The 26,963-nt window shown below is 44.3% G+C and overlaps 1 protein-coding gene across 1 annotated transcript in view; it reads right to left on the bottom strand.

Moving 5' to 3' along the window:
* Positions 1-26,963, bottom strand: part of ASXL2 (ASXL transcriptional regulator 2) — a 446,593-nt gene that overhangs the window by 262,655 nt on the left and 156,975 nt on the right. The gene's annotated exons all lie outside the window — the stretch shown is intronic.

Here is a 26,963-nt window from a genome sequence, read left to right as displayed (position 1 = left end):
CCGCTGCAAAAGATTTACTAAAAATACGCAATTTTCCTCGCCCCAGAACCCGCCTTTCAGAATCCCGGGGACAATGAATCCTACATGTAGGCCCTAAATGCCTCAGGGTAGGGGGCAGTCACAGTGTCCCCAGGCCAGAGAAGACATGTTTTACCAGACTCTGTAGCGCGCTATTGGAACCACGCACATAAAAGGACGAGCATTATCATCTTGACTCAATCAATCAACATAGTAAAGCACAGCACTGTCACCCCAAAGGGTATCTGGGCGCAGGGGGTGCTGTGTCTCCGTGGAAAAGCCAGGTCTTGAGTCTCCTTCTGACGTCTGCCAGGGACGGTTCTGTTTGGAGGCGATGGGGCAGGTTGCTCCAGGTCTTGGCTGTCGGAGTGGTGATTGGAGATCAGGAGATGAGTGTTTGGCTGGTATTCGCTGGTTGGTTGTGGTTGACAGTGGTAGTGTAGTGTAGCTCCTATTTTCCCAATAGGCTCTGCGCATTGGAATAGTACCTACAGCAGTAAAGGCCTAGGCCAGACGTTAACTAGGTCTACTACTGTCGATACTAGACTTAATTTTTGGGTTTGCCAGCTAAGCTCAGAGTTCGCTAGAAACTTTCTCGAATGTTCAAGGAAGGATTAACTCCCCTGATTAGACAAGAAGGGATTTAGTTTCTGACAACCATAGAACATGACAACTTTGCTCTCCCCTAATCAAGAGTCAATCTCAAGAGTCGTGTGAGCACAAGGCAATTATTTTACTCAGTCAGTACGTGCATTCTTAGTCTCATCAGAATGTAGAGAAAAGGAAGAGACGGGCGTGTTCAATAAAAGGTGTTATTTATTGATCAGTCTCTTTTCTGGTACAAGAGAAATGGATCGATATTATTGCAATACTTATAGTTAAGTAAAGTGCATACATTAAAAGCAATAGTATAAAATAATACTGTAAAAACATTGATATGGTTTCTGAGCCATATGATGTTTTAAAATGATTAAAATATATTTACATACACATATACATTTGACTAAACGTACTCAACTGGTGTTTCTAAATACGCCTACCCCGTGTACCTGACCTAAGTCTAATGCGTGGGCGGGAATAGAAAGTTACAGTTTAAGTTAAGTTTGTTTTTGCCAAGTGAATAACTAAAGAATTCTCTGTGAGGGGTTATTCAGTTCTGTACCTGGAATTTAGGATGAATGAGGAATGGTATCTCTTTCTCTGCTCTCGATATTCCAGGCTGCCTGCGAGGGCTGCCCAGAAGCGCCGGTGCTGGGTCTCTCGGCTTGAGATAGCAGCGCGTCTCTCAGCGCGTCAGGAAGGCGGGGCTGCTGCCAGCGGGGTCTGCTTCTGCTCTCGGCTTCGGCAAGTATGGCTGCTCCGTCTTGTCACCACGCGTGTGTTTGCATAGGGCAAGGTCGGCAATATTTATACCTTAAAGGTGCCGGGATTGACGTAAGGATGGACATAGGTACGTCAATAAAGATGTCATACGACTTGCTCGTTAGCACATTCTTTTGCAAAAGTTCTCTGTGAAATCAAAACAATGGCCGCACGGATTTTCCAGGTTGTCATAGGTTTGATTTGTTATGAGAACGTCGTATGCCTTATCAGGGGCTGGAGGAATGTCGCTTGTCTAATTAGATCTCAGGCGTTATGACCTAATCAGATAACACATTCCTGTGCCGTAGTGTGACTGCGTCAGATAACGGTATCTGCATCATGGGGGTTTTCTTGCCTCATGGGCTGACTGTTAGTTAACTAGCTAGGTAGTTTAACCAGAATAGGGTCAGGAATAGGGGGATCGATTCAGAACCTATAGAAATACACGACACCCACTCCACGCTAACTATGGTCATATCTACTAATCTATGCATAGTATAACATAGTACAACATACTATAGAGTATAGTGTATACCTTACCACCCCAAAATACATAAATGCATTTTGAAATTTTCAAATATACTGAAAAATTGCAGTCATATATATTGTATGCACTTAAGCTATGAATTAAATGCAAAAGTAAACACGCATTGTAATGCATTATTGCTTTTTGGTATATGAGAAATACACATGAAATGGCTCTTAATATAGCTATACAGAAAGGAAAGTCGAGACCATTTCATCACATAATAAAATATTTGTGAACATACCAGCGGGCAGCTAAAGTCTATATAAAGTATCTAAAAATAGAAATCTTAGTTCTCTAGGAATAGTTTCTTACTTTAAGCAGAAGATCAGTGTCCCGGGGAAAAAATATATAGAAAAATATTTTATGGGCTTGCTGAAAAAAAAATTGCTGTCCGTGAACTGGATTGTAATTGTTCATGTGACTTTATTTTTTAAAAGTTAAAGGCCGAATTCAGGGAACGCCGTGTGCGAGTTTACTCAAAAGTCTCTATTTCTGTTCCGGAGAGAACATCATATCATTCAGGCTTTCGAAAAAACTGTCAACAGCTTCATGGGAAAGTTCCACTAAGTCGGAAATAGGGGTAACCATGCATTCATGCGCATGATTGTCTCCATTGACATTCTGATTTGCATTGCTGACAGAAGGTCGTACCTGTTCGATGTTGCTTTCATCTTGAACTTCACTACTCTTCAATCGTAGTGGTGAAGATTCCAGGAATGCCGTCATCAGAATTGGCAGCCTTTGAGGGCAGCACAGTGCGTGAACCTTGGTAGGAACCAACAGTGTATCTGCATCCACTGGCGCATCCGATTGTAGCGTCAGACAGGTGTCTAACACGCATTCTTCTCCGCATAGCAGACACCTTAGTACAGGTAAAACACACCTTTGCCACATTGGTCGAAATGATAGAAACCAAGTCATGTTTAGGTCTCTAAGCCGGGAGAGTCCCAGGATTTTTGATATCCGGTCCCGGTATCCAATGGCTAGGATCGTATCTTCCATTGTCGCGAGAGTTTGATCTGTGACATGGGTTGCCATAACGAAAAATAAGGACTAGGAATAGGATTCCTGCAATGAGTCCCAGGATCAGGGGAAGTCCGCCAAAAATCGAATGGACGAAATCTGGAAAAATACCCAGTATGGCTTTGAATGGTGTTAATGCCATCGAAAATACTGTCTTAAATACCTTTGAGACCCCAGTGGTATCAGAAATATTTAAGATTTCGCTCAGGATTTCCGCGAAATGTACGGGGGAATTAGTCGATAATAATGTATGTATCTCTGCAGTCGTCCTTGCGACTTGTAGATCATATGTTTCTTTTGATGACGTGAGCCTTGTAGGCGTCTGTAGAAGCACGGTTTTCATTCTGCTTAAAGTATCTATTCGAATAGAAGTAATTTTCAAACCGGGCCATGCCCTTGCCTCCCTGTCTGGTAAGGAGCTGGGGAACAAAGAACGTCCACAGCACTTGACCTTCGCCGTCGTGGTGACGAGATAAGGAGTCCCGGGCATAAGACTACAACATCTGCGGTCTACAATAAGAATGTAACTCCCATTATAGAGTCTTTGAAAGAATGGTTCTATTTCAGTTGCAGGTGCGCCTTGCTGGTGACATGAAAGGTTGTATGAATTCCCTTCACAGGCTCCGTGCAAACTAATTCCGTTACACAGAAGCGTGCCGCTTAGTAACATAGCACAATTGTTGCCACTAAGAAACACTTTCTGTCCTTTATTACTGACACATGCATGTGAATAGGGCAGGTTCCAAGTTGTTTTAAGGTACCCCTTTCCCAATTTCTCGTACATGCCAGCCTGTATATATTTTTGGCAGTATTGAAACCTGAAGGTTGAGATTGGAATATTTATGATTCCGTGGATTATCCATTCACTGACAGGTCGTTCTGACATTGTCATCGGTAATCTTTCTAGTTTTTCAATGCTCAAGATTGTATAATCAGCACCCTTCTGCGCCATACCGATTTGTCTATCAGTAAGGTTAAAGATTTGGAATAGTGACGTTGTGTTGATTAAACGCCAAGGCACATAGCCTGAACGCAGATTTTGTAACGTCCAGCCAAGCTGTACAATAGAGCGCAATTGTGACTGACCATGTTGTAATAACAGTAAGTCTTGCGATAATATATCGATTGCTGAAGACACAATGCTGTCCAATGAAAAAATTCTGGAGGACAGAGTCATTAACCCATTGTCCACTACAGAAAGTGATTTTTCCAAATTAATACGATCAATTTCACGTATTCTCTCTGCTGTTTCAATTTGAGTAACCTTCCAGGCCTCATTGTATGCTGCATATACAGAGGCTGCTATGAAACGCTTTTGACGCTGTTTGCGTGGTCCCAGTATGAAATCACGCAAGTCAGCACCATCAGTAAGTAAAGTTAGGTGTTGCTTAATTTCAGGCAGTGTGGAAGACTGTAGCCATTGAAGGCATAATTTGCCCACACTGTAGGTTGTTATTATCCCTGGGTGATGTCTTTGGGGATATCTAGGGTCTGGCCTGGTCATTTTGAAACCCTGTGTTTTATTCAGGAATCTATCTTGACAGTGATTTGTATCTGTGGGCCAGATCAACCATTGTTTCCAATCAGGATGTGTTCTGTTTTGGTTAAGTATATGGTTTATGTCTATTTCTTCATCTGTTTCAGAGCTATTGCTAAACATTGTTGGCTTTGGAATAGACGGGTTATTTAAATCTTTGATTTTGGCTAAGCCAAGACAGGTGGTTTGTTGAACAGTGTCATTTAAAAATATCATTTGTTCTGGGATCATGCAGGCTCTAAACAAAGCTTCTATACCCTGTACTTGCCATTCTTTTGTACCCCAAACACTTTTCAAATCAACATTTTTGTCCCAATAATCAAATCCAAATGTATTCATTTTTTCAAAGAATGAATCTGAATATATCAATTTTGTGTTGGTTATCATGGTTTTCATCCCTGTCTTGTTTGACAATTTGTAATAAAATGTTTCAGCATTAGTTATGTTAAGATCTGAAAAATATGAATATTTGTCATAAACGGTTCTAGAGCTCCCTTTTGGAGGTGTAGCACAATGTTCCCATTGATTATAATTTAAAACATTTCTAGGTTGTGCAGATTTATGCAAGAAATGGTTACCATAATGGTTATAGCAATACATACTATCATAATTTGTAGAACCTTGCAAATAATCATGTTTTGTAAATTTAGCAGACATTACTAAGTCAGACATCATATTATTTATACTTTCAAAGTCCCAATCATCAGCAAATGAGTTTGGTTTTGCAAAATCACTCAAGGAGATCTTGATTTGGTGTGGATATTTCAGGATCTCGACCGGACCATAAATTTCATAGTCAGTGTTGTCCCAGGCTACCCCACCAGGTATTGGAATTGCTGTGAAGTTGGCTGAAGAAAGTTCTGAAGAAAGTTCTCGTTTCTCGACGTGTGAAGATGTGTGTGGTTTGAGGACCAAGTTGATGTTCTGACTTGCTGTGTCCATTTTAGCATATTTTCCCTCAATGAAGCGTCCTAAGGTAAATACCATGATGAGCCAAAGTATGAGGATAAATGCACCAAAACCCACCCAAAATTCAATCCATGGAGTAACCAGATATGTTTCTTTCAGTTGTTTCAAAAGTTCCTTAGCTTTGTCTTTAAAGGATTTTGATGATGGCTGTGTCTTTTGTTCGCTGAAACCTTCAGAGGAATCATCGAAGTTGATGAAGTAACCAGATGCAGTTCTGTCAATTGTTCCAATTGGTTCAGGATTTTTGTTTCTTGCATTTTCACTTGGAACTTCATTGTAGATTGGTGTGTCTCTGCTAAATGTCTTTATTTGGGTTTTCAGAGGTCTGAGTTCTATTGCATTGTTGCATAGTCCTTGTTGTTCTTCTTTAGGCGTTTCGAATGTGATGAGCCTCTTTGTTAGGACCTCTGTACTGGTAGCAAACCTTGGTGTTCTGCTACTTATTGGGAGTCCACTTGGCCTACTGTTTGTTATCGGCCACATGTTGTGGTTTTACCAGGTCGATGGATACAACTCGGTTCTCCTTTTTTCCAGCAAGTGGCGGTAGTACAACTGATCTTGTCCCGTTGACAGACAAGACAGGAACTGCTTTTCTGTAAGAAGGCCCAAATTCCTTCTTTACCGCGATCTTCTCCCTGACTAGATCCCCGACTTTTGGAATCCAGACAGGTCTTGCTGGGACAGGTGGTGATTCTTCAGTGGTTGTTGGCTGTTGTTTCAACTGTATGTTGCTCAGGTCTTTTCTTGTTTTGTTTAAGTCCTGCAAAATAGCCAAACGGTCTTTGACATCAAAGGTTTTTTCTATTACCACTGAAGTCTGACTATCAAGGTCAGAGATCAACATCCTAGTTCCGAATAATAATTCGTACGGACTGAATCCCTTCAGAGAATTTCTTGGCAAGTTATTTAGACTACGTTGGACACTTATTAGATGTTTGACCCACCCAGCTCCCGAACCTAATGTCCTTTCCATTATAGATTGCTTTCTGCCTTGGTTTTTTCTTTACACCATCCCATACCCTCAGGAAGGAAGTGAGAAGATTCCCGCTGGGCTGTGCTCATTTGGCCATTCTTTCCCCCCCCAGGCTGGATTGCCTGAGAGAAAAAAAAAAAAAATGGTCGAACGTAGCATGCTCTTAGCGTATATGCCATTTAGACTCGCAAATCTTGTATAACAGTCCGGACGTCAGCCGAGTGCTGTGGATCTACATTATAAGTGGAACTAGCCTGTGTATGTTAATCGCAAGCCATTCTTTTTGTTGGTAATATTATCTGCCTTGATACGACGAGGTATTAAACTGCTTCTCTCCCCACTGCGATCTCTGTTGCAGTTTGGGCAGTTTTTTACAAACATGGTGTAGTGCAGGCTCATGCCTGGCCACCAGTACCGTGATTGTAATTCTTCCAGAGAATCTTTTAATTTAAGGTGTCTGAGACCCTCGCCCATGTGTGCGTCTGCGATTAACAAGTGTCTCCTGTCCATGTTTGGAATCACTCTATCCCCCACTCCAGGGATTCGAGCAAAAGGGACGGAGTTTGCATCGATTATGTATGTATAATTGAGTGGATAGTTGATCGGTAACGCTGAGCAGTCGCCTTTTGATGACGTTTTCACCGCCAGCATTGTTTCACCGTCAATGTATTTTAATGTACGCTTTTTTCGATCTACGGGAGCCGATTTAGTGGCTGCCGCTGCGGCTGTTTCAGCCAATGAATTCCCTACAACGTGAACGCCATCACGTTGATGACTCAGTGAGTGAGTCACGTGAGTCTTTGGTAGTTCTTTCTTCAAAAGAGCTACTTGTTCCCAGAGAAGTCTCTGCTTTATTGGTGCATCTGTGTCATCTTTGTAACCGTTCTGAATCCATGTCTGCAAATCCTTGTTATATGCTTTGACGCAGAAATATGAATCTGACACTATAAGCGTCGGGAATTCGCGATCCGCATTATCTAGCGCCATTTTCAAAGCTATTATTTCAGTTTGTAGTTCTGAATTAGTTTCTACTGAGTGTGATTTTGTTAATAGAGGTTTTAATATACCTCCGCGCCACACTTCTTTTGTGATCTCACATGTGGGATTGTATGCATGTTCTCCCCAAACGGAGGGTTGAGCATGTCCGTCTGTATAGATTACACAGGCGTAATGTCGTAGAGGCAGAATGTCGATTGGCAGAGGATACGTCTTTTCATATTTTAAATTTTTTAATTCTTCTAGTTCTTAAAAGACTGTCAACCAGGCAATACTTGATAATTCATATCCTCCGTACTGGATTTTCAGATGGGCAATTCTGGATTTTTTTAAGTTGAATTTGTAACCCTCTGCAGCGAAACCAAGTATTATGGTGTTCACTCTTTTCAAGTGAGTCTCCAAGTCATCATCTGTTAAGTAAATGTCATCGACATAAGATAATGCTTCATCATCATATAGTTGTAGTAATTCTGTTACTCTTGCTGAGAATACCCCCGGGCTGTTCTTGTACCCCTGGGCTAACCGACAGAATTGTTTTTGAGTGCCATTTACTGAGAAAGCTGTTAAATATCTGCTCTCTGGTGCTATGTTTTGACAAAAGAATCCATTGGAGATGTCCAAGGTTGTTTTGTATTTTTTGCGCACTATGTTATTCATTAGTGCAGCACTGTGTGAGTTTTGCACTGCAAAAGTTTTGCAACATGTGTTAAGGTGTCGGTAATCCAAAACTAGACGGTATGAATTGTCTGGTTTGGAGACCGGAAACAAAGGATTGTTCATTTGTGAGGTGCAAGTTTCAATCACCCCCTGGTATTCTAGCTGATCTAGTATTTCATTTACTTGTTTTTTAGCTTCTTGCTTAATTGGGTACTGCCTTTGTGCAGTTGGTTGTGATTTTAGCTGGATTTTGTGAGGAGGAGAGTCCTCATCCCATCCTACATGATTTTTGTATAAAGCAGGTGCTAAGGCCACTGCCCACTTTCTAGCAAGTGTGTATTTTTTATGAATCGGTATTTGATTCGAGAAGGCAGGCATAATTACTTCTTCGCCATGAGGGCACTCCCTGACAAACTCTGGTGGCCAGTCTTTTTCAGCTAGAAGGATGTCATAGCCCTTGGATAGGTTATCCCAAAATAGTCCCCTTATTTTCCTAGTCTTATCTCCCTCTATACGTAATGTTATCTCGTATATTTTGTGGGGCTTGCTAACTCTGGTATCTGCAGTTTCCACTTGAAGGTATTCATTCGTGTCCACTGTCTCCAGATGATTCATAAGGACTTTGCGAGCTATGCTCACCTCTGCTGCGCTGTCTAGCATTGTCTGAGCCCACTCTCCGTTTTTCAGTTGTGTCCTCAGTATTCTCGGCATTGTTAACTACCTTGATACTGGCTACCTTCTTTTTTGGAAATTGTGATTTCTTTTTCAGTTGAGCAGGTTCCTTGTCTTTAGACTTGGCGTGCTCTTCTGATCGTCCTCTTCTTTCCGATTTCTGCGAGGAATTCTGAAAAGATTGAGAGGGACGTGTATCAATGTCTTGATATCTATCAGGTTTTTTAATATTATCCCTATTTCTAAGGTTATATCTATTCCCAGAGGGGTCACTCTGGGGTGACCTTTGTCTCGGGTTTGGAGATTTCTCTCTTCGCCTAGGAGACCTTCCTCTGGACTGGAATTTCTTTTCTTTAAGATTGGATTGTTTGTTCCCATCCCAGTTCTTTTTTGGTGAATTATTATTATTATTAAAAAACATTTTTTCTGGACTTGTAGTCAGTTGCGGTTTTACCGGTATTCCACCTAGACTATCTCTGCCTAGTTCTTCATAGGATTTTTCTATGATTCTGGCAATTTCAGCTGGTTGGTCTGCTATATCTGTCTCTTTTAACCTCTGGCGGATCGCCACGTTTGCTGCTTCACCCTTTATGTTGGCTAGTAATATAGCCGAAACCTGTTTGAAGTCTTTTAGTAATTTCATACCAAGAGTTAAAGCAGGTTCTGGACCGTATTCATCTTGAATTTGTTTAAGCACATCTGGTATTACCGAAATGGATGGAACACCGTGCGTTTTTGTATAGATGGAAGCAAAGACTGTACCCCAAGTGTCGCAGTCCTCAATGTGTGGTGCGATTCCCATTGGGAGACATATAGTCAGAATCCTGTGTTTTTCCAGCGGGGTGGTGTCAGGAAACACCGCCTCTATTTGGGTAATTTTCTGTGCCAACCAGAATGGTATCTGTTCCCGTTTAGCTGGAACTTTACCTAGGCAGGATTGGATGTTCTGTGGTGTAATTTTATTTGTGTTCCCCTGGTGAGGGGTCAGCTGTGGAAGTTTAATCGCTGGCTGAATTGTTGAAGTCCGCATTACATACTGAACTAATTGTCTGTGAATTTTTAGTAGTTGTTTTAGCTGTATTAACAGCTCTGCTGCAGGCATTCTTTCGATGTCTGGATGTGGTGTGTATCCGGCTAAGACCGGCCACGTTGCTCCTGGTCTTCCTAAAGGACCGAGCCTTGTAATGTGATTGTTATGTATTAGGGCGCCATCAAATAAGAGCAAATGCTCTTGGAATTTGAGTGGTACTTCCACCTCCTCGAAAGGAGTGTACGTTTCAGGAGGTTCCTCTACTTTGTAATAGTGGAAGTACTTTGTTACAGCATTTGCTGCTGGAAAATGTATCCATGTATAGTATACCTCTGTCTGCCGATATTCGTGTGCCTCAATTACGAATATGACTGTGCCACCTCTAGGTGTCAGTCCATTTTCTATAAGTTTTAAGGTTATAGATCTCCTTTTAATGACCGGAATGAGTATTATATCCGCGTCTGCTGCTTGCATGGTAGCATCAGCATCTGCTATTTCAGTAGCTAATCTAATTGCCTCTCTTTCTCCATCACTGTCTCCCATTTTACTGACAGGATGGTATTATTTTTATTTGCAGATCAGGTTTCTTTATGGAAACAGAGATTAGATGCACAATATTCTGGAACTGTTTTATCCTTCAACGTTGACTAGACCAAAAACCATACATAGGAGTTCCCTCCTGCGAGGTTTTGGAGGATAGAATAACCTTTCACCCACTCCAGACGTCTTTGGAGTATTTGGGAAAAGGGGTCTGAGTGAGAAAGCACGACTGAGTTACTCTAAATGTCTTACGTTAGTTTTATCGCCCTTTCCAAACGCGTTGGGCGCCATGTAGTGTAGCTCCTATTTTCCCAATAGGCTCTGCGCATTGGAATAGTACCTACAGCAGTAAAGGCCTAGGCCAGACGTTAACTAGGTCTACTACTGTCGATACTAGACTTAATTTTTGGGTTTGCCAGCTAAGCTCAGAGTTCGCTAGAAACTTTCTCGAATGTTCAAGGAAGGATTAACTCCCCTGATTAGACAAGAAGGGATTTAGTTTCTGACAACCATAGAACATGACAACTTTGCTCTCCCCTAATCAAGAGTCAATCTCAAGAGTCGTGTGAGCACAAGGCAATTATTTTACTCAGTCAGTACGTGCATTCTTAGTCTCATCAGAATGTAGAGAAAAGGAAGAGACGGGCGTGTTCAATAAAAGGTGTTATTTATTGATCAGTCTCTTTTCTCGTACAAGAGAAATGGATCGATATTATTGCAATACTTATAGTTAAGTAAAGTGCATACATTAAAAGCAATAGTATAAAATAATACTGTAAAAACATTGATATGGTTTCTGAGCCATATGATGTTTTAAAATGATTAAAATATATTTACATACACATATACATTTGACTAAACGTACTCAACTGGTGTTTCTAAATACGCCTACCCCGTGTACCTGACCTAAGTCTAATGCGTGGGCGGGAATAGAAAGTTACAGTTTAAGTTAAGTTTGTTTTTGCCAAGTGAATAACTAAAGAATTCTCTGTGAGGGGTTATTCAGTTCTGTACCTGGAATTTAGGATGAATGAGGAATGGTATCTCTTTCTCTGCTCTCGATATTCCAGGCTGCCTGCGAGGGCTGCCCAGAAGCGCCGGTGCTGGGTCTCTCGGCTTGAGATAGCAGCGCGTCTCTCAGCGCGTCAGGAAGGCGGGGCTGCTGGCAGCGGGGTCTGCTTCTGCTCTCGGCTTCGGCAAGTATGGCTGCTCCGTCTTGTCACCACGCGTGTGTTTGCATAGGGCAAGGTCGGCAATATTTATACCTTAAAGGTGCCGGGATTGACGTAAGGATGGACATAGGTACGTCAATAAAGATGTCATACGACTTGCTCGTTAGCACATTCTTTTGCAAAAGTTCTCTGTGAAATCAAAACAATGGCCGCACGGATTTTCCAGGTTGTCATAGGTTTGATTTGTTATGAGAACGTTGTATGCCTTATCAGGGGCTGGAGGAATGTCGCTTGTCTAATTAGATCTCAGGCGTTATGACCTAATCAGATAACACGTTCCTGTGCCGTAGTGTGACTGCGTCAGATAACGGTATCTGCATCATGGGGGTTTTCTTGCCTCATGGGCTGACTGTTAGTTAACTAGCTAGGTAGTTTAACCAGAATAGGGTCAGGAATAGGGGGATCGATTCAGAACCTATAGAAATACACGACAGTAGGTCCACCACAACAAACTGTAGATAGCGGCAATCTTTCTGTGATAGCAGCCTGTGAGAGTGTTGCAGAGTTCTTGGGATGTGTGGATGGTGTTCTCTGTGGCTGTCGGCTTGGAGAATTCCTTGACTACTTTGAAGAGTTCCTTAGTGAGGTTGGCTGCAGTGTTGATTCGGGTGGTGATGGCTGCTTCCTTGATGTCCTGGTGATAGTCGCTGAGGGTTGTTTTGTGGGCGGCTCTGTCAAGAGGTTCTCCGTGACGCTCCATTGTTTCTCCAGTTAGTAGCAGTTGTGCTTGGCGGTCCTGAGCGAAGGGGTGTACCAGCTAACATGTTTTGAGGTTTTGTTGGTTTCAGTGGGGCGACTCTGTCAGCACAGTTGGTGATCCAGATCGAGAAGTTCTGGATAGCCTGGTCGAGGTCTGCTAAGACTTCGGGTTGGGTGGTGGTGAGGGGCTGTATCCAATGGGTTTTGGTGACCCTGCTCCAGCTGTAGTGGGAGGAGGTGTGACGCTTAGTGATGGTGTGAGGGGCGTTGGCGATGGTTAAGTGTACAATGGCGTGGTCAGTCCAGGTGAGTTCTGTGGTGTGTCTGAATTTGATTTGATCACTGGAGGTGAAGATTGGGTCGAGTGCGTGATTGGCCCAGTAAGTCGGTCCGGTGACAAGTTGGGTGAGGCCAATGCTGTTGAGGTTCTCTAGGAAGGCGACTGAGTTGACGTCACTGGGGTTATCGATATGGAAGTTGAGGTCGCCAAGAAGGTCATAGTTGTGAGAGTTGACAGCCAGGGAGGCGATGAGGTTAGAGATGGTGTTGCAGAAAGTTGGACGAGTTCCTGGGGGTCTGTAGGCAAGTGTGCCCTTTATCATGGTCTTCGCGTTTGTCTGTAGCAGGATGTGCTCCATGAGAGGCACGGTAACGCCATTGGTGATGGTGCCATCGATCGTTTCCTTGAAGATGATGGCGATGCCTCCCCCTTGTTGGTTGGTGCAGTCACGGTGTATCATCTTGCAGCCATCAGGGGTGGCAATGTTGGGGTTCGAAGAGGGGCTGAGCCAAGTTTTGGTGATGAAGGCAATGTCGTTGAGGGTGGGGATTGTGCCCCAGATTACCGTGGTGGGCGTCCAGCAGGATACATTAGAGCAATTCCGGTTGTTCAAGGTCTTCTGAGTGGGAGAGGCGTGGGAACCTTCGTGGGTTGTGTTGAAGGAGAAGTGGCAGTGTTGACAGGTGAAGGAACCTGTAGTTGACCATAGTGCAGAGGTGAAGCAGCTGTTGCTTCAGTGTCTGGGGTGCAGCTCCAGGAGTTCCCCCGCGGTGTATCAGCAGGTGGCGGGAGGGTCGGCGGTCCTGGCGCTGGCTGTGGTCCAGGCGCGGATGGGTGCAGACAACCTAGCCTTTGGCGCGTCGGCAGCGTGGCTGCTGTGTGTAGTGCCTCCATAAGTAGTCCTGGGGGTGGGAAGCTCTGTGCAGGAGGGCGAGGATTGGGAGGAAAATTGCAGGACCGGGAAACAGCAGGGGTAAGAAGCGCAACTGGAACTGGACAAAACCAGATCCTGGCCAGTACAAACCACAGGTGCAATCCAAAAGCAAACAAATAAAACGCCAAAATTCAATTAAATGCCAAAATGACTATGACAATAGTGGGAGGCAGCGGGCGGACAACAGGATTAAACAGTGCTGTTAGGGACTGGGAGCAGAGATCTGGTCTCGCGGAGCCAGGCAGGGGGAGCGGCACAGAGGCCAGAGGTCACTGAGAATCACTTTGGGATGGGCCTTAGGAAAAGGGTCAATTCCACAGCCCGACAACTTACAATTGAATTATTAAAATCGGCAAAAGAATAGTCAACAGTATTAGAATGTTCAACAAGACAGATATATATTTTGAGGGAGAAAGCATGGAGAGGATGGCGGTTGTTAAGTGGTGTATTGTGTGAGCAAGCCTCTCTGCACAGCATCCTCTAGCAAAACAGGTCATGACCTATTTGTGTCAGGGATTTGATTTTAACTGGGGTGAACAGGAGTCTCGGATTTGAAGGGTAAGCCTCAGTTTTCAGAAACCTGTCCTGGCACATTTGAGCAAAATTGGCAAATGTTAAGATTTTCAGAGGCCTTAGAACAAAGCGACAGGTCGGTGTTCATGGGTGTCATGAAAGATTTAGTTACCAGCCTTATCAGACAGCAATTTAATGAACAAAGTCGGTACTTAATGCAAAAGTTGCATTTTTTATTATCAGTGCCTCACTGCCTGGTTATTTGATGTTGAGAAGCACTGTCAAGTAAGCCATTCTGGGCACCCTGGTCGATGTAAACATGTAGTCCTACTTCTATGTTAGTGAAGCACCACGGGGTTTAGTGTTCAAAGTATAGTTAGCATTAGTTTAGCTCATGTCTCTGTGTAAAATAAATTCAGAACCAGGAGAAAATAGCTCTAACTCCTAAGCCTGGTTGTAGGCAGCACTTCACCCACATGTGTGAGCCTTTCATTTTCAGCTTGAATTGTGTAGAGCAGGCTAAACTAATCACCGGCATTAATTTACAGCAAGGAGATTACACACAGCAGAAGCTATCAAACAAGTCCTTTGACAACTCACAAACTAATCAGGTTAGCTTGACTGGCAGTCTTTAAGGTGGAAGAGAAGCCATTCTTCACGGGTACGTCTGGTCATGCCGTTACACACCAGCAGAGGGCGCTGTGTACCTGAGTATGACTTACAAAACTATCTTTTAGGTTTCAAGAAAAAGAGGAGGCACAAAACTCTATTCCATGATTTATTGTCAGGGAGGTCGGGTGTGGGGCAGTCTTTGTAAGCTTATCCCACGTAAATCCCCAAAATGTTTTTAATCAAAAAGGTGTCGCATCATGATTTAGGTGGGATGAAAAAGTGTGTGGGTGGGGTTTCTAAAAAGGGGTGTGATCTATGCTATTTAGGGGAGGCTTAAACAGGAAACTATATTTCTGTGATACGTATAGTGTGCCATCCAATCAGTATTTCGTGTCCCCGCTGTGCTTTCTAATGTTGCTTCAGATATATAACGCAACAATGGCATATACCTAAAACCTGCCAGGACTATTGGCTTTATCAATGGTTATTAGCTCTTTAAGATAAATGACTAACAAGGATTTTGTTTTAAATAATCAATATTGAAAATGTTTTAATTCTTACATTGCGAGACTGTGAATGAAACATTACTGGGGTACGTGGAGGGGGTAGGTGTCGACAGTTTCTCAATCACTCTTGTTAGATTCACACTATGTTCGACGTGCACACCATTTTCTCCTCTGCATATCTTCCGTCTTATATCTTCCCTCTTCTGTATCCTGTTTTTCCCTGTCTCCTGAAGGCACTTCCTCACACCCCCTGCACTTCATCGCTTCTAAACTCACAACGCGCCCACTCACCTGTAAGCGCTGTATTTTCTTTTACTTTCTCCTTGTCAATATTCTGACACCAGTCTACCTCCTTTATACACATTTTCACCACATCACAATTGCAACTTGGATAGGCTCTGCGTCCTCTGCAGAGAGGCCAATGATTGGATGTGCCTGTATTCTGACCATCTGTTTCACTCACTGGCAGACACTGTGAGAAACTAGTTCTGCCTTCGGCCTCCTCTCCAGAGCTCTCAACCGTGGCCCGTTATAAATACATGGATGCGACTCAGTTGAAAGTAGGCGCTATACAAGTGTAATGTGCTAGCCATCAGGCAGCTGCTCCTCCGCTATGGCGGAGGAGTGCCGCCCCACCTGCCCGCAACCAAAACAATGAAAAATAAAACGAGAATAAACTCGTTTATTATCGTTTTATTTTTCTTGTGGCAAGTCTTGGGGGTGGGGCCAGGTGCCGACGGGCTGGAGGTGGAGTGTTGGGCGCTGCCTTCACTGCGCATATGGGTGGTTTGGCTGCTAATCTCAGGCCGGCCAAACCGACATGCGCACTGAAGCTCTCTCCAACCCCAGCTGCATTGCCGGGTTGGCGAGAGCAGGCTCTGGCTCCCAGTCTGTGTGGGAGCGCAAATCAATGGCGCTCAGGCCAATCCAGACGCTGCTTTCACTAGCATGAATGCAGTGTCAGGATTGGCCGCAGTGCACTATGGGAGTCTGGGCCTGGAAAAGTGAGGAGCACGATGCGCAGAGCAGGTAAGTGTTTTAATTTTTTTGTCTCTCCCTGTCAACCCTTCTATCGCCCGATGAAGTGTAAACGTGCAGCACTTTTGTGCTTTGAGGCACAATAAAGAACACCAACAGGAACAAAATGCATTTACAGGAGGTTTTAAAATATGACCCCAACCCATTTTATTTACTAAATGCAGTTTGAAGGTGTAAAACCAAGTTCCACATGTCTGTTTAAAAAAATAGAGCTCCTTTCTGCCATTTCTGGGCTCAATTAAACATTGATATGTGGAAACCCTACTACTTGAGATTTATAAAAGGTAAAAACTTCCCTCCACCTTTCCAGCTGGGTATACCAATGGTTGTTTTTGTAAATGTGGAATATGCAAAGGGTTTTAAATTACTTATTGTGATGTCACAGGGACACCATTGTGAATGAAATATGCTAGTTAGCCCCCCCCCCAGCTCCCGAATATGAACGGAAGAGAGAGCCGCGTGGCAGTGAGTAGCATCAGAGTGAACAAACAGGAACCAGGAGGTTTTAAGTTGTTTTTTTACTAAGATTCAGACATTGCCAGAGATTGTGGGGAGCAGGTACCGGCCACTCATCTCCCCAACCGCCCCCTCCAAAACCCCACAACCCACATTCTCACAACGTATACTATATGTGTCAATACCTGTGAGACAATACGACATACCACACACATCCTCCGCAGAATACAACATACCACACACATCCTTCGCAGAATACAACATACCACACACATCCTTCGCAGAAAAGAAATAGCAAGCACGATGCTAATATACATGTCTTGCCTCTGACCAAAAACTCCAACGCGACAAAATCGCGAGAAGTTACAGATACTCAGTACTAAGAGCCTCTACTTATGAAATAGAAGACCTAAAAGAGGTAAAATATTATCCAGGTGAATTTATTCTACCTGACCGTACGCTGCTCACCACTCTTACTTCTGCCTTCCCCTGTATCATTCTCCGTATCACACAGACCCCAACTTTCATGAAGAACCAATATATCAAGCTCCATGCGGATTTTTTAACCATCAAAGGTATAACTCAGAACTCCAGATCCAAAAAGACATTTCCATCATCAAATCTTTCTTGCAGCGTTGAACGTTGAGTGTAGAAGCGTTGACCCATCGAATACAAACAAGAATCCAAGATTCCACTCGTGTCTCTTTTCATCCTTACAGCTCCTCTGGACACTTGCAAGACTTCCTGAGGATTGGAGCAAGCAAGTGCTCCTTTCCCTGAGCTTTCCAGCAATTTGACCCAAGTTAAAGGTCCTACCTCAATTTTCAATTTGAAAATTCTCCCCATTTGCAATTCACCTGCTCCTTTATTTTTATTTTTTAGATTTCCACTCTCTTACCAAGTTCCAAATGATCTACTTCCCATACATCACATGTATTCTTTGAAACAGGAATACCACCCCTTAGAAGATGAAATGGGGAACAACCAGCTACTAAATGAACAGTAGCCCTATACGACTACAGCACAGCGTGCAAAGCTCTCTTCCAACTCACACCGCTTCTGTGCGACAGCTGATCAGGATCCTTTGTGATCATATTAAATCTCTCGACCTGACCACTGGTTTCAGGGTGAAAAATCATAACTATCTTGTGGGTCACACCCAAGTAATTCAGATACTTTCCCACATACAAACTGGGCCCAATATCAGATACAATGGTTTCTGAAAGACCTCTAGCAAATACATCAACAACAAATTCCACTATCACTTCAGACGTTACCCTCTCGACCATCCTCCTCTCTGGCCCCTTCGAATAATAATCCTCTTTGCCGACACTACCCACTTCCTTTTTAGAAACTGCTGCAAACACTGCAATGACTTCTTGCCCAAGCTGTCTCCACTGACCTTCTGGGATCGCCACTCATTTCAATACAATTCTGCACAATTTCACTTTTGTCACAGTTCTCGCAAATACCACACTCCATCCCCATGTCCAAGTGCATTTGCAGGTCACCAATACACACCTATGATGTATCTTTCAAAAGTGGACATTCCCATTTGCCCTTTGTGAATCTTATACCAAAGGGAGGGAGAATCTTATTACCACATATAGGCACTATGTTCCACTGCTAATGTCTGTTGCACCTTAAACAAGCATTTGCAATGCAATAGGTCTCGCATTTACGCGTTTTGAGTTATTGACATTGCAAATGACAATTCCTTTTATTATTATTTTAGTTTTTAAAACCTAAATAAAAGGCATTGTCTTTTACAATGCCAATAGCTTGAACTCGCGTAAATGCGAGACCTATTGCATTGCAAATGCTTGTTATATAGGTTAACACTACCTTAGCAAAGGCTTTAACTCATTAGTACCAGATTAGGACCCAAATACACAATAAGGGGACCAGTCAACTTTATCAAAGGTGCTTACACTGTTGGGCAACACGTCACTGCGTTTTAGTAACTTTTGATCATCCGTTCAAGTAAGAAAATGTTTTTTGGTAAAATCTGCAGATTATGCAGTAAATTATGGATTATGTGGCACATGCAGCAAATTTACAATTATGCGGAAAACGTTGCAACTGCAAAATCATGCAATTCCAGTGGCCCACTCTGGACTGTCTTAGTTGGGGCAGATTACGAGGTGAGACCAAGACATGCAGTAAAGTTATGGCAATGGAACTTCCTACAGTTCACACGCCCTGGTCTACAGCATTCTGAACAGTCTTGTTAATAATGCCTAGGTGACAATTTTGCAAAGAATGTGTCTGCGTTACACATCTTATATTGATTTGTGGCTTTATGTCAGAGGCATGATGAATCGTGCACATTTGTTCAACAGTAACTGGTGTGTGAATTATGCAATGCCTGTTGTTCTAACAACTGTCTCCACTTATGGCACTCTGCCCACAGTGTTCCTGGTTTTTGTGACGGGTGTGTCCTACAGTAGGCAATCTCATCTTATGACAGGGAGGGCACGCTGGTTGTAATAGAAGGTTGGTGAAATCTTCAAAGACACGGCAAGCATTTATACAACACCGAAAGCATTTCATAATTAATGCTCGTATACTTATGCGAGAAAAACGCATGGCAACATGTGTTTCCTGTCCATACTAAGTTAGAAATGTTAAGTAAAATAAATAGTTTTCTAACCTACCATACAATATAAACAAGCGCCTCACCGTAAATCCATCTTTAAGCTCCGATTAATCAGTGAATTCAGCCATGCTGCCTAGGAGCCATCCATTATCATCAGCAAGAGGTAAGCAGCCCAGAGGCATAGCGCGCCTGGCTTGGCAGAGTGTGGAAGGGCCACTGCGCCCGTATGCTGTCCTTACCCTGCGGCTGCCTCCGTAATTCTGTGGTGACATTGCTGGACCTGTGGCTGTGCAACGTGTAGGTTGCTAACGAGGTTTTTTTTTTTGTTCTAAATATTCCGTTGGATTGTGTCGGAACATTTGTACAGCGCTTCATACCCCTGACAAAGCTGTGAAGCACTTAATTGTTAGCAATTCCCTGGTGCCCTTCCAGGGCTGTATGGATGATGGAAAGATATTTGAGATATTGAGCGGTAACAAGTCCCCGCCGGGCCGCCGCGCTGCCCGCGACGACCCGGAAGCGGTTGGGAAGCCGGCCAATCCCAGCGCGGCCCCAACCGGAAGTCCCGCCCCATCGCGGCAAGAGTCAGAGAGAGCTGCCCGAGGAGCCACGAAGGCTCCGCATTGAGTCCCGGTCCCGAGATGGGGGACCGGGTGAAGAGCGGGCGGGCGCATGGGGAAGGCGGGGCTCTCATGTGGTGAGAGAGCCCCGCAAAGCGCTACCGCCGCCCGAGATGCTGATCCGCCGCCGAGCACCGCCAGAACAGGTAAGTGTGTTGAGTGAGAGGAGGGGTGAGTGGGGGTGGGGTGTACGCGTGTGTGTGTGTCTGTTTGAGTGTGTTTGTGCGTGCGTCTGTCTGTGTGCGCGTGTGTATGTTTAAGGGGGGGTGCGTGTGTGTATATGCAGTGTGTGTATGGCTTTCTTTGTGCGCATGCGTGAGTGACGACGTGCGCGCTCACGAGGTCGAATCTCGGCCTGCAAATGCGCGTGGCACTTTGCTGTCCTCATTCCCTGAAAAGTAACAACATAAGTTGTCTCGCTAGACGCAAAAGCTTCGCTTTTGCTTACGTCTAGCGAGACCTAAAAAGGAATTAAACTGACAAGTTTCCTATTGAGGCTATCACTCGTAATGTACTCAAATATTGTCTCATTCCCAAATCCATCTCAATTTCTTTACTCTATTGTCTTTCGGGATGCAAAACAGCTTACCTATATGGTACCCTAATGCGAAAGCCACCTGACACTCCGCTTACTTTCCCTCAGAGACTCTACATCACTGCGGTGGCAATAAAGACATGTAGAGTGCATGTATGTTTTACAATATCAGGGGCATACTCAGTTCTGGAACAAAAGGTCTGTAGCTTTGCTGCTAATCTGGCCAGTCTACGCGCCATAGTTCTGCCTCCACCAGGAGATAAAAGATGTACCAGAGGCTTATGGTCAGTCCTAATTACAATGATTTCCCCATACAAACATTCTACAGCGTCCTGTAACCCAAGTGCATGCTAATAGCGCCTTCTGCACCACTGAGCAATTATTTTCGGCTTCTTAGCGTGTCGCACAATATAATACAACCCACAATTTACTGATTCACTTGAAAAAATCCTACTTCCTGTCCATTAGCCTACTCATACTTTGAACTTTGTTTTTCAGAACGTTTGCTAAAGGATTCTGTATTTTGCACGTAACATAGCACAAATTTGGAATGAAATTCTGTTAGATCCAAAAGAAAAACCAGACACTAGTTGTTTTTTGGATTCTAAAGCCAGGGCATCAAGAACAACTTTCACATGTTCAGCTTTTGATTTTATCCCATTCACAGAAATATTGTGACCAATATATTCAACACTAGTGTATGGAAACATATATTAGTCCAATCACAATATCAACCCTTTGTCAGCCAAAATCTTAAGAGCCATCCTCGCTGCGCTCTTTACCATACACAGGTATACTGCCCTTGGATGCGACAGTCCATTCCAGACCAGTCAATGTCTTCTTCATCAGATGATGGCAGGCACCTGAAGCACTCAAAAGGCCAAACGGCAAACCTTTACACTGCGAGTCACCTTCCAGAGTGATAAGTTGTTAAATCCCTTGATTTCTCTTGCAACCCAGCCTGATGGCAATCAATCAATCATAGCATTTGTAAAGCGCACTACTTACCCGTGAGGGTCTCAAGGCGCTGGGAGCAGGGGGATTGGACGGGGGGGGAGGAGGGCTGCTACTGCTCAAAAAGCCAGGTCTCGAGGAGTCTTCTGAAGGTCAGCAGGTCTTGGGTCTGCCGTAGGTGGATGGGGAGGGTGTTCCAGGTCTTGGCGGCGAGGTGGGAGAACGATCTGCCGCCGGCGGTCGCTCTTCGGATGCGGGGGGACTGTGGCGAGGTCAGCGGAGCGGAGTTGGCGGGTGGGGTTTTAGAAGTTGAGTCGTTGGTTGAGGTATGCTGGTCCGGTGTCGTGGAGTGCCTTGTGTGCGTGGGTGAGGAGCTTGAAGGTGATCCTCTTGTTGACGGGCAGCCAGTGCAGGTTTTTCAGATGGTGTGTGATGTGGCTGCGGCGAGGGATGTCGAGGCTCAGGCGTGCAGAGGCGCTTGCTAGATCTGAGAACACTGTTGCATCAGCCAATGGCTGCAAGGGATGTCCACCCACCCAAGTGGCATCTTTCAAACTGTGAAGAACGAGGCTTCCAGAGTCCTCCTAAACTCTCAAGAGAAATCACCATAGGAGAAGACAAGGCGATGACTCTATAAGTTCAATCATTTTCCTGCCATACATGTATCGAACATTTCCTTCCACAATTTCTGGTAACAGAGGTTGACATTTCTTACTTAATGCCTCCCTGGAACTGTATTTTTTTCTACAACAACCCTGCGCCTGAATCCCTTGTACTTTCCAGGTTTAAAACAACAACAAACACTTCCCTAAGAGCACCCACATAGTCTGATTCCAACTCTTTTTTATCCACAATATAGGCAGGAGGATTTGCTCTGTATGTGACTTAATGCCTAAACCCTCTTGGTGTACCCAACCCAGAACTCTATTTTCAGCAATCTACAGTATTTTTTGTGCACCTCTACCGCTGATTTCCAACTCCACCCATACGAACCTCAGTAAACTGAATCCACGCCCTCTGGTCGCACCTGGAAGAGCATCCGTGGGACACAACTTCTTCCATGGCCGCATGCGCCTGGATACTTCATCTCCAATTATAGAACACCGTGCTCATAAATCAACCATCACACCAATCTCAACCCCATCCACTCTAATCATGGGTCATCGCAAACTCTTCTGCTTTCCTCCTGTACTGATGCTGAACACCAACTGTGTATTCAATATTTCGTCTCATCTTCAACAATTAAATACACCTTAGCAATGTTGCTGCCTTTGCATACTCTTCCGAAATGTCCCCTCTTCTTGCACCTACGCAGTTTTTAGCAATGGCCGGAGAACCCTATATATTCTCCAAAAGGCTACAAGGACCGCATCTCTAACAACACATACTCAAATTCCTTTCCGCACTAAACTCGCCGCTCTTCCAAACGCTCCCTGTCGTTCTTCTTGACCACGGTCTTCACTTCTGGAACACTACCTTTGATTTCCAGCACAAAGTTTTCTGAATTCTCCACCACTTTGTTAATGTGTAGAGCCACACTCAGGATTAAATCTGCACACACCAACAACCGGCCCTGAACTTTTTTACTTTTCCCTGGGATCTGATCCCTTAACACCTCCATGATTAATATGTTCCATGTTGCACGCTGCCACCAAAGGATCCAAGTGCAGCAATGAGCTCTGCAGTGGACTCATTCTCCTGCTGCTTTCTAGATTATAAAATATAAAGGTCCCTGACAACATTTTACACTTTTTGTTTACCTGAAACCCATTTCTTTACATATTCAAATACACCCAATCCCACCACCTTCTCCAGTTGAGGCAAATTCTTAAATTCTACTAACCCCACTCCACCTAAACAATGTGTGGAGAGGGTAGTTTCCTCGTTAAATAACACTTTTTTCTTTCCAGAACAGCCACATGCGCCTTGAACATTTCATTCAATCTCACTATTGCATTATCATTTCGCAACCATGGTGTAAAGGCAGTGGTGGTGGTAATACAATCAATCAAGACATTTGTAAAGCGCACTTCTCACCCGTAAGGGTCTCAAGGCGCTGTACCACATTCACTTTTCCCAACAAAATAATAACATAATTTGGCGTGGTCTGTGCTGGAACACAATAAACTAAGATAACACATACCATCACTGTAGTCTGATTTCTAAAATTCCTCAAGTGAAATGTAGTGGACTTAACATCAAAAACGCGGAAATCTCTACTTTCTGACATTATCCCATCCACGAGTCTTATTAACATGTGACAAATTGCTTTTTATGAAGGTTAGTTGTATTTTCCTTCAGGCCCTCACCTATTTTTCTTAACTAATTGCTGAAATGTGTGCGCATAAACAAGTACCATGACAATGCGGAAGCATACGTCCACATCGGCCCTGGCAGTTTTCACAATTTGTTATTGACTGACCGCGTTGTTCAACTCATCAATGATCCAAGATGGCCGCACACAGAGCGTTGCTGGAGTAGCCTGACCTTGTCCAACTGTTCGTATCGAACGTCAAACGCTGCACTGGTACGTCTCCTGCCTTAGGGCTCCGCACACCAATGTTGCAATCAGCGGCACGTAAAGCTGAGCAACACAAATGCACTGCTGTAAAGGAAACTGCTGGTATGCCTAAAGAACAGTTGATGGACAGAATGCAGAACAATGTCATACATTCACCCCAGTACAGAAATCTGGGCCCAAATCCATCGTTTTTTTGCTCAATCATGCCATATGCAAATCAGTCTTGACCCTGAGACTCATGGGAACAGTCCAGCCCGAACTGCCAAGCCAGGTCCTCCCTGCTCTGGAAGCAAGCATCCCTGGATCGGTTTTGGGGTTTCCCCCCTTCATCAGCCAGGACAACTTGATTCCAGTGGCATGGAGAGCACAGGACCCACGTCTGGGCATACCCGTCCCACTCGTGGTGACAAATGGCACAGGGTCAAGACGGATTTGCATATGACCGGGACTGAACTGGGGTGGAATGGTGAGCAAAAGAATGATGGATTTAACCTAGCGGGTGAAAGTTGTGATTTATTCTGCATTCCGTCCATCAATTGTGTGTCTTTTCGTATGCCTTGTAAAGGCATACCACTGCTTTAACTTATTACAGCATTGCTTCCCCCCACCCATGCCCTCTGTGTTGCTTTCTCCGACACCACGTTGCTTTTGCTCCCGCCCTCCTCCCATTGCTTTTGTATCCCCTACCGTGTTTCTTCAGTGCCCTCCTACCCTCCACCAAGTTGCTACGCCATTTACCCCTCACCTTCCCCAATGTTACTTCCCTCTCACATGTTGCTTCTGCTCCGCTCGCCCACTCCCTTTAATAAAACATTTTATTGCATTTTCTTTTCTTTGTTAGTTACCAATTCAACACGGAGAAGAAACAAAAGCACCAATGTTATTTTGTAGGAGTGTGAATGTGTGGTGCATGCACCTACAAAATAACACAGGAGGCTGCGACAAAGGGTTTTGAGTTTTTTTTGTTTTTTTATAGATTAAGCCACACTGCTAAAAACCACCGGAAAAGCCAGAGGTCACAAAGTCAAGATGTATTGGCTTTGCCAAAGCTTGTTAAGTAAGTCCTCTGCGAGGCACCTAGCCAATCCTGAGACTGCTGGAAGGAGATGACAATTATTTCCTAGATCCAAGCGTCGAGGACAAATCAAATTTACATTCAAGACTACCCCCACAATGAGGGGGCGCATGGTTTGCGCCCGATAAGATGGCCGCGTAACCCCGGAGCTTCACCATAGGAGAATCAATAACGACGCACAACAACACCTGAACGACAAAAAAACCAGGCAGAAGACAGAGGATCATACTCATCCCTATGGTGTGAACCTCTAGTGGGACTTCATAAGATGGCAGCCCTTGCAATACAAGCCTGAACTCTGACACACCAATGGTACACCGGATGGGATGGCCATCCGCCTCATCGAGACAGAAAATCACGCATTCATGATCCTGCACTCAGAGCGAGAGCGGTAGCAAGATACGGGGATACAATAACAACGTTACAGAAGAGGAGCACTTAACCAATGCAGCGGCTACTAAGAGACCATTAGCAAACTGCACCACTCGCTGACTGATCTACTCTTCGACAGTATCTTCAGCGATACTCTAATCCCACTACTCGCTCTGTCTGCTGCAGGGTCACTCAGTGACACTTTAGGCAACTTGAGCTCGCCTTGCCTCTCTTATAATATCATGAAGCAAGTATGGTATGAAGCAGTGCTTTAAATGGGCCGGTACTGCCCGGTACGGAGTACTGGCACTTTTTTATTTTGGGAGGGAGAGTATCAGCATTTCTCAAGAGAGACGTAATACTTTTAATTGGAGAGTACCGGCACTTCTCAGAAACAAGCAGTTACTCTGGTACAGAGTACCTGCACTTCTATTATTCCATTTCAAGCACTGGTATCAAGACACTTAGCAACACTCAACGCTACATGAAGGCGCAGCTCTGAGACTCTATCAGCTAAGGGCTTCTGAACAAGGGTTATTGTTAACCGACAACAGATCCACAATCACATTCGATCTACTGATTGTTATGAGGTCAGTGAGAGTGTGGGCAAAACAACTGCAGGAAAGCATGGATCACTAATATTAACCAGAAGGGTGCTGGCCAGCCGACCCGTCACCTAGCCACCGCCAGGCTCCAAAGCACATAAGCACCTAGGTTGCCCTCCAGGCGTGACAGCGAGATGGTACCCGCGGCTATTCATATCAAACACCTCTTATTCTAAGTGATGGTACCCACCGCAGGCTATTGGCTGTCCAGATAAACACTTGATACTCTGACACGGGGTAACCTGTGACTCCCTACCGATGCACAATACCACAGACAATACCGCAGAGAGCCTGGTCCCCATAATCATTACCGTAGGCTGTTAAAACTGGCATCTTACTGAAATTCTGACCCCTGTCTACCATCATCAGGCAATTTGTAATCACTGGAGCCTGGAAACAGGCTAATTAACTGGCATTCAACTGGAATTGGATCTCCGTTTACTGTCATCTTACAGTCGGCTATTCACGGACGACAAGCGACGGGCCAATTACTTAATATGGACTGACTTCAAGCAGCCCAACACGACACAGTGAATGTATGCACATTGCAATTGGTACTACCGACCACCAGAACTATAGGCCATCGGACCTGGAAGTGCTCTAATCCTATCAGGAAACTAGCGACTACCTGAAAAAACTTGCAATAATCTGTGAATCCTAATCCAAGTCGTAACAATCAGAGAATGCTAAACGAGACTTGCTGTGATCCGACAAGGAAACATCTGGACCTCAACTCTTGACATAGGACGTATTCTCGAAGGACACCATACTTATCTAGCAAAAAACACAGTTGATGGACAGAATGTAGAACAATGTCATACATTCACCCCAGTACAAAGATCTGGGCCTAAATCCATCGTTTTTTTGTGGGCCTAAATCCATCGTTTTTTTGTGTGGCAGGGTATGCTCAGACGTGAGTCCCTTGCTCACTTGGCCACTGGATTCAAGATAGCCTGGCTGATGAGGATTATGAATCCGAAACCGGTCCCAGGATGCTTGTTTCCAGTCCATGGAAGACATGGCTTGGCAATTCGAGCTGGACTTTTCCCATGAGGCAAAGGGTCAGACTGATTTGCATATAGCCATGCCTGAAATGGGGTGGCTGA

This window comes from Lissotriton helveticus, chromosome 6 (assembly GCF_964261635.1).
Source record: "Lissotriton helveticus chromosome 6, aLisHel1.1, whole genome shotgun sequence".
In the NCBI taxonomy this organism is placed as follows: domain Eukaryota; kingdom Metazoa; phylum Chordata; class Amphibia; order Caudata; family Salamandridae; genus Lissotriton; species Lissotriton helveticus.
Note: the sequence above shows the minus strand (reverse complement) of the source record. Positions and strands in the feature narration are given on the sequence as shown.